Genomic DNA, 8,999 nt, shown 5'->3' with positions numbered 1-8,999 from the left:
GGGAGAAAACTATTTAAAAGGGATATGTGATTAGGTATTTTTCTCATGGCAGGAGTCTAGAGCAAAGGCTACATGGTGGAGTGAACCTGGGGGAGGGTTTGTAAAACATGAAAAGAATTTGTCTTTTACTTTTCCAAGAGGGTAATGTACTAGGGGGAGGGTTGGGAGGGGAGAAAAGTGCAACAATGAACGAATGGACATCCAAAGTCTCTGTAAATTTTTACTGAAATTAAGAATAAATTTAATTTTTTTTTTAAAAAAAAAAGCATCCATTCTTCTTCTGTCATCCTTATTCATTATGCACTCAGAATGCATAGCAAGTGATTGAAAAAGCCATGCCCTGAATTAGATGTAACTTAGTTGTCAAATTGAATTCCTCATTAATTTTTAAAAAACTTTCACAGTAGATTTTCCCAGTGTAATGCATGTCTCTACTCCTGGTTGCTGGTTTACCAAGAGTGTTGATCGTAGATCCAAGTAAGAGTAAATCATTCAATATTAATTAATTACATCTCCAAAAAAACAAAAATCTTCACCACTGGGACCAATAAGCAACATACTCTGTTATGTATATAATTAGGCATTATTTGCATGACAACAGTCCAGAATAAGAGCTGCATAGTAAAGTGGATGGGGGAGGGGCAGTGGGGGAATTGCAACAATGAAAGAATTTTTTTTTTACAAAGAGAAAGTGAACTGGAGGGGTGGGTAGGGAGGAAAATGCACAACAATGAACAAACAGAAATCCAAGTTCTCTATAAACATTTGTTAAAATCTCAATTAAAATTAAAAAAATTTAAAAATAATATTTAGGAGGAAAAATGCAGTTGGATTTAGACTGACAGCAAAACCAGATGTTACCATAGCAAGATATCACCAAAGATTTGAAAAGTAAAAATCTGCTTTTGAAAATAATTTAAATTAATGAAAATATTTACTATTCAGAGTAATATTCAGAAGTGTGTCACCTCGTCCCTTTAAATTATTTTAATAGCTTAAAAATAATAAGATGTGTGTACCTATGAGTTTATCAGCCATCTCTCAGTATGTTGTACTGTGGTATAATGCTGAAAGATATGCTACAAGTGTTAGTGCAGTCACCCATAATAAACTTTCAGACGAAGATAAATTGAGGGGGGAAAGGCCCAATGGAATGTATTCCTCAAAATTAGTAATGAAAACCTTATGGATCACAACAGAATGTTATCCATATTGCTTGTTTTATACCCAATGTTCAAAAGGGCTCAATCTCTAGAGAAGGACATCATGTTTGGAAAAGCAGAAGCCAGGGGAGATGAAAGAGACTTTCAGTGACAGGAAACACAAAAGTTATAATGACTACAACAATCATGAAGTTGACACAAGAACAAAACTTGGAGCCAAATCAATGGCAACAATCTGTCTATTGGTACTGGTTTTGCAAAGGAGTCCACAATGTAACTGCAAATATGTGAACAAATTCGTGTGTGTGTGTGTGTGTGTGCGTGTGTGTGTGTGTGTTTTCAAATTTACACAGACAAATATATGCCAAAAACACATTTTGCCCTGAGTTGCTTTAAAGCAAAGAGAAAGGTAGTAAGGTAGAAGAGAAATTTCTTTTTGATTTAAATACTTCTATATGGCTTGAATTTTAAAATGGGCACAAACTACTTCATTATCCCACTGTTATGAAGTCTCACAACACTGCCCTGATGGGTTTCCAAGGCTGTAAATGTTTGCAGGAGGAGACTGTCCACCTTTCTCCTGCAGAGCAGCTGGTGGTCTCAAACTGCCAAACTTTTGCTAAGCAGTGTAATATGTAAGATACTATACCATGAGACCACCTTGCTATTTATTTTTCTTAGGCTCTTTCAGGTCCATTCAGTCTGATAGCAAGTCCCTGTATACCAGAAGCAAACCTTACCTCCTTATTGTCACATGTTATCAGGTTGACAGCAATTCATAGTGACCCTAACAGTGCCTGCACTACCCTCATAATCTCTATCATGCTCCCTCCCATTGGTATAGTCACTTTGTCAGTCTATCTTGTCGAGGGATTTCCTCTCTTTCTTTGGCCTACGGCTTTTACCCTTATGAGGTCTTTTTCCAAGACAAAATATGTGAGGAAGCTTCATAATCCTTGCCTCTACAGAGCACTCTAATTTTACTTTCTTAAAAACAGATTTGTTTGTTTTTTCTTTTTTTTTTTACAGTCCCAAGGATGTCCAGTACCCTTCTTCAACACCACAACTCAAAGGCATTGATTCCTCTGTAAACCTTCTTCACGGTCCAACTTTTAGAAGCACAGGAAGCAATTAAAAATATTATGTCTGGCATAACATTGAGCACAGAACAGCAGCCATCTTAACTGGGCGCTGTCCACGTCATCGTTGATGTAACCCATATTGGACCCCTGAATGATGGCCCCCACCACTGCTGCCAAGTGACTCTGGAGCGACCGCCCCTGCCATCATCTCAACCCTGTTCCACCGGACATCTGCAACCTGACTCAGGTGCTCAGTCTGCATGACTACCTGGGAGCCAGCCCTACCTGAAGCGAGCTGTACATCTGCAACGTGAGTGAGGTCCCTACAAGTCCCCACAGGACAGGTCGCCCCACCATGCAAACAGGACATCCACAAACTGAAAGAGGCCACTTTCACAGACTGCGAATGGACACTTGCTTTGGTTCAGAAATTCAGAGAGGAACACAGAAAACATAACAGCTATGCCCTTATCTGTAGCAGTGATTTTTAGATCAAGAACCTATCATCACATCAGGTATGAAAAACCTTACCAAAGCATCATCAAGAAGTAAACAGACCACCTTACAAACTACATAAGTGTACAGCAAGATGTCACCCTCAAAAAGTGACCCAAAACCAATGGATTTCCTGAAGCCAGAAAGTCTGATGGCACTTTCTGACACAAAATTGAAAAGGACAATGATTGAATATTTTCAATGGGTGAAAGAAAACTTTGAAGAATTATAGGACACTGCAAGCAAAAACCAGAAAGAGTTTAAAAGAAAAAAAAAAGAAATCCAAAACAACTCAGATAAAACAAATGAGGTATTAGAAGCTTGGGAAAAACAAGACCACAATTCAAAATATGAGGTCCAATGTTTCAGATGCTGTCAACATGATGGAGGGACATATGTACAGAGTTGAAGAGATGGAATACAGAACTAGTGAAATTGAAGATAGAATTGTCACCACTGATCTGCTAGAACAAAAAGCATAATCAAAAAGGAATGAAAAAGAAAAAAACTAAGAATAATGTGGGACACCATCAAGAGAAATAATATGTGCATCGTTGGAATCCCAGAACAGGAAGAAGCAAGTAAAGGCACGGAAAAAGTTGTGGAAGAATCACTGGAAGAAAACTTCCCAGGCCTAATGAAGAATGAGAGAATAAATACTCAAGAAGCTGAGCAAACACAACATAGAATAGACCCAAAAAAACCCCCTCCAAGACATATCATAGTCAAATTTGCCAGAATAAAAGATGAGAGAATTCTGAAAGCAGTGAGTGAGAAACAAGGAGTAACCTAGAAGCAAAAGCAGATAAGACTAAGTGCCTATTTCTCAACAAAAACCATGCAAGCAAGAAGAGTGGAATGATATATATCAAACACTCAAAGAACACAACTGTCAACCAAGAATATTGTATTCAAGGAAACTGTCACTCAAATATGAAGGAGAGATGAAGATATTCCCAGAAAAAACAGAACCTAAAAGGAGTTTGTAAAAAACAAGACGAGCGTTGCAAGAAATACTGAGACAGGTCCTTCTTACAGAGGTAACCACAGAAAGCAGAATGGACCCAAGTAATTAGAAACAACACCAAAAAGAACTCAACACAAGGTTAAAAAGAAAACCCTACCTCTCAATAATCACACTGAATGTGAATGGTTTAAATGCACTACTAAAGAGGGGGAAAGTAGCAGATTGTATAAAAAACCAAAATCCACCAATATGTTTTCTACAAGAGACACACCAGAAAATTGTAGATAAAAAAAACCTAAAAATAAAGGGGTGGGGGCGGATATATGATGCGAATGGCAACCAGAAAAAAGAAGGAGTAGCAAAATTAATCTCTGGAAAAATAGATTTCAGTACAAAAACCATCACAAAGACAAGGAAAGTAACTACATAATGCTGAAAGGATCAATAGAACATGAGGACATAACAATAATAAATATCTATGCACCAAATGAAAGACCTGCAAAATACATACAACAAGCATTAACAAAGCTGAAAAAGGAAATAACACTACTGTAGTAGTTGGCTACGTCAATACGCCACTTCCAAGAAAAGATAGAACTATGAGAAAGAAACTCAAAAGAGATGCTGAAGAATTAAACCTCACAACAAACCAACTCTATCTCATAGGTATTTATAGGCTAATGAACCCCAAAAAAGCACAGTATACCTTCTTCTCCAATGTGCATGGAACATTCTACAGAATAGATCACATCTTGGGCCACAAGGCAAGAATCTATGAATTAAAAAACATAGAAATAGTACAGAGCATCTTCTCAGACCACAATGCCACAAAATTAGAAATGAATAACAAGAGGATAAAGGAGGAAAACCGCATACATTTGGAAGCTGAATAGCATCTTGCTTGAACATGAGTGAGTGCTAGAAGAAATAAAAAACGAAATAAAAAAGTTTCTTGAAACAAATGACAATGAAAACACCACTTACCAAAACCTCTGGGAAATAGCCAAAGCAGTAATCTGAGGCCAATTTATAGCAATAAGCAAGCACATCAAAAGGCAGGAAAAAAGACCAATGATTCTCTAATCCAACATCTCCAGCAACATCTAACCAGAAACACAAAAGATCTATTCATTATTACAAGAAACAAAAAGAGATCTGGAGAAGTGGAAGTATATCTATTGCTCATGGAGAGAAAGACTCAATTTGTGAAAATGACTATACTACCAAAGTCAGTTGACACGTTCAAGGCAATACAAATACAAATACAAATACCAATTCCATTCTTCAAAGAGATGGAAAAGACAATCTCCAATTTCATTTGGAATGGAAAGAGACCCCAAATAAGCAAATCACTTCTTAAAAAGAGAAACAAGGTAAGAGGCATCTCAATTCCTGGTGTGGTACAGGTATAATCACAGACACAAAGATCAATGGAATAGAATAGGGAATCCAGCAATCAGCCCATCTACCTATAGTCAATTGATTTTTAACAACGAGATGTAATCAGTTAAGTGGGAAACGACAGCCTTTTAAACAAATGGTGCTGGCAAAATTGGAAAACTACCTGTAGAACACTCAAGCAAGATCCACACCTCACTCCATAGGCAAAAAGCAACTCAAAATGTATCATGGACCTAGGAATAAAACCAAGGATTATACACTTCATTAAATAAAAGCTTGGAAGAACTCTAGAAGTCCTAATCCACAACATAAACAGTTTTCCAAGCATCCTGAAAAATCTACAACCAGGAGGGGATAAAATAGATGAGTGGGACCTTCTAAGAATCAAGTGCTTATGCACATCTAAAAACTTCTCCAATAGAGTAAAAAAGGAGGCCACAGATTGGCAAAAAATATTTGGTAATGACATGTCAGATAAGGGACTTATATCTAGAATTTATAAAATACTCGAGCACCACAACAAGATAAAGGTAAATAATCCAATTGAAAAGTGGGAACAGGACATGAACAGACGTTTCACCAAAGAAGATATTCAGATGGCCAAAAAATACATGAAGAAATGCTCAAAATCCCTAGCTCTTGGAGAGATACAAATCAAAAAAACTATGAGATATCATCTCACCCAAGTCAGAATAGCAAAATTTAACAGAACAGCAAACACATCAAATGCTGGCGAGGTTGTGCAGAAACTGTAACCGTTACTCACTGTTGGTGGGAGTGTAAAATGGTGCAACCACTATGGAAGGCTGTATGGCACTTTTTCAAAAAGTTGCAAATAGAAATAGCATTTGACCCAGCAATTCCATTACTGAGAATATACCCTAAAGAAACCATAACTGCCACCCAGGCAGATATATGCACACCCATGTTTATCACAGCTTTGTTCACAATAACAAGGAGTTGGAAACAACTTACGTGCCCATCAACAAATAAATGGATAGAGAAGCTCTGGTATATTCACACAATGGAATACTATGCTGCATTGAAAAACAAGGAACTCATGCAATATTATTCAAAATGGGTGACCTTGGAGGACATTATGCTGAGTAAAGTATCTCGGTCACAAAAAGACAAGTACTGCATGGTGCCACTGTTGTAAAGCAGGACATCAGGGTTGGGAGGAGACTGAGAAGGATACAGATACCAAATTCATTTTTCAAGGAGTTTGAAAGGGAAATTGTCAAGTTTATTTGGAGAGGAAAGAGACTCCAAATAAGCAAAGCACTTCTGAAAAACAAAAATGAAGTGTGAAGCATGGCACTCCTTGACCTCAAAACCTACTACAGAGAGGTGATAACCAAGGCAACATGATACTGATACAATGACAGACACATAGACCAATGGAACAGAATCAAGAACCAAGAAACATACTGAGCTATCTATGGTCAACTGATATTCAACAAGGAAATAAAACCTATTCATTGGGGGAATGCTGAAATGGTCTTCAACAAATGGTATTGGCAAAACTGGACTTCTACCTGCTGAAAGTTGAAACAGGATCCCCATTTCACACCATACACAAAAATCAACTCAAGTGGATCAGAGACTTGGGAGTAAACTCCAAAACCATAAAGCTCATCACAGAAAAATGGAGATCAAGCCTTGATGGCCTAGTATATAGTATAAAGAGACTGTCAAATACAGCCAGAAATGCACCTTCTAGAAAGGATAAAACTGATGCATGGGACCTTCTAAAGGTTAAATCCCTGTGCACATCAAAAACATTTCCCACAGAGTGAAAATAAAACTAGTATGAAACATTTAGAAATACCATTTCAAACAAAGGTCTCATATCAAAAGTTTACAGAATCCTACAGAGCTTCCACAAGAAAAAGACTGAAACACAATAACAAAATGGGCAAAAGAGATGGAAGGAACTTTCACAGAGGAAATTATTTAAATGGCCCACAGATATATAAAGATTCTCAAAATCATTGGCAATAATTGCAATGACATGCAAATCAAAACCACAATGAGATGCCACCTCACTCTAGTAACAGTGGCAAGTAATACATGTTGGAAAGGATGTGGCAAGATGGTAACCCTTATATATTGTTGGTGGGATCTTAAAATGGTACAACCACTCTGGAAGACAGTTTGGTGCTTCCTCAAAAAGCTGAACATTTCTTCTGTGAAAATTCTGTCTTTTGCCCATTTTTAATTAGATTCTCTGGCAGTCTTTTTCTTGTGGAGGCCCTGAAGAATTCTATAAACATTAGTTATGAGACTCAGGTATCAGAAGGTATACCAAATGTTTGTTCCCAGTCAGTAAGTTTTCTTTTCACCCTGTTAGGAAAGTTTTTTATGTACACAGGGTTTTACTCTTTAGAAGGTCCCATTCATCAATTTTATCCTATTTGGATTGTACATTTCTGGCTGTATTTGGCACTATCTTTATACCGTAGACTAGGGCTGCTAAGCTGATGCCAGATTATCTTTTATGGCCTTTACAGAGGTGCAAATCAAAACCACATTGAGACACCATTCACTCCAGAACAGTGGCAAAGTTTAACAGAACAGCAAGTAATAAATATTGAAGAAGAGGTGGCAAGATAAGAAGTCTTATACATTGTTGGTCAGATTGTAAAATGATACAGCCTCTCTGGAAGGTAGATTGGCGCTTCCTCAAAAAGCTGAACATAGAAATTCCATATGACCCAGCTATTCTACTACTTGGACTTTACCCTGAGAAAATTATAACTGAGGCACAAACAGAGACTTGTACACCATGTTCATAGCAGCATTATTAACCATTGCAAGAACATGAAAACATCCCAGATGTCCAGCCACAATCAAATGGATTGAGAAATTATGGTACATTAATACAATGGAATACTAGGCAGCATGCAGGAGCAATGATTTTTTAAATTATTGCCTAGCTTAGATGGAGAGCATTACGGTGAGTGATGGGATTGGTATTTGTATTGGGATTGCATTGAACGTGTAAATTGCCTTTGGTAGTATTGTCATTTTCACAATATTGAGTCTTCCTATCCATGAGCAAGGGATATTCTTCCACTTCTCCATGTCTCTTTTTTGTTTCTTGTAGTAATGTTTCATAATTTTCTTTGAATAGATCCTTTGTGCTTCTGTTTAGATTTACTCTCAAGTATTTAATCTTGTGATTAGTAGTGAAGGGTACTGTTTTTCTTAGCTCCAGCTCTGTATTCTCTTTGTCACTGTAGAGAAATCTGATTTTTTTTTGTATGTTGATCTTGTATCCTGCTACTTTGCTGAACTGGTCAACTATGTCCAATAGTTTTCTTGCTGAGTCTTTAGGGTTTTCTAAGTATACTATCATATCATTGAGATGATTTTTAAATTCAAGTGGTATAGACTCAAGGTCATATTTTGGTTTTTGTGGATTTATTTTCACTTACTTTAGCTTCAGTTTTAGTAGTTTATGGTCTGTTCCACAGTCAGCTCCTGACCTGGTTTTGAATGCTGATACTGAGTTTCTCCATTGATTCTTTCCACAGATGGTGTTGTTGTTGTTGTATATAATAGAACTGAGTTTTCAGAGGTAGTTAATTGCACAGGAGGAGATTGCCCATCCTTGTACTGCAGAGCAGCTGGTGACCTCAAACCACATGCTTTAGAGATTATAGAACTGCTTCTTACCACTGGGCCACCAGAGCTCCCTCTGATGCTGATATTGAGCTTCTTCAGTGATTCTTCTTACCACTGTAGTCAATCTAATTTCTGTGCAGTCCATCAAGTGAGATCCATATGTATATTTGTTGTTTGTGCTTTTCAAATACATGTATCTGTAATTAATAAATTATTGGTTGTATAGAAGTCACTCACTCAATCCCTTGCCTCATTTTTTTT

This window comes from Elephantulus edwardii, unplaced genomic scaffold (assembly GCF_000299155.1).
Source record: "Elephantulus edwardii isolate Elephantulus edwardi_28Jun2011 unplaced genomic scaffold, EleEdw1.0 scaffold00213, whole genome shotgun sequence".
In the NCBI taxonomy this organism is placed as follows: Eukaryota; Metazoa; Chordata; class Mammalia; order Macroscelidea; family Macroscelididae; genus Elephantulus; species Elephantulus edwardii.
Note: the sequence above shows the minus strand (reverse complement) of the source record.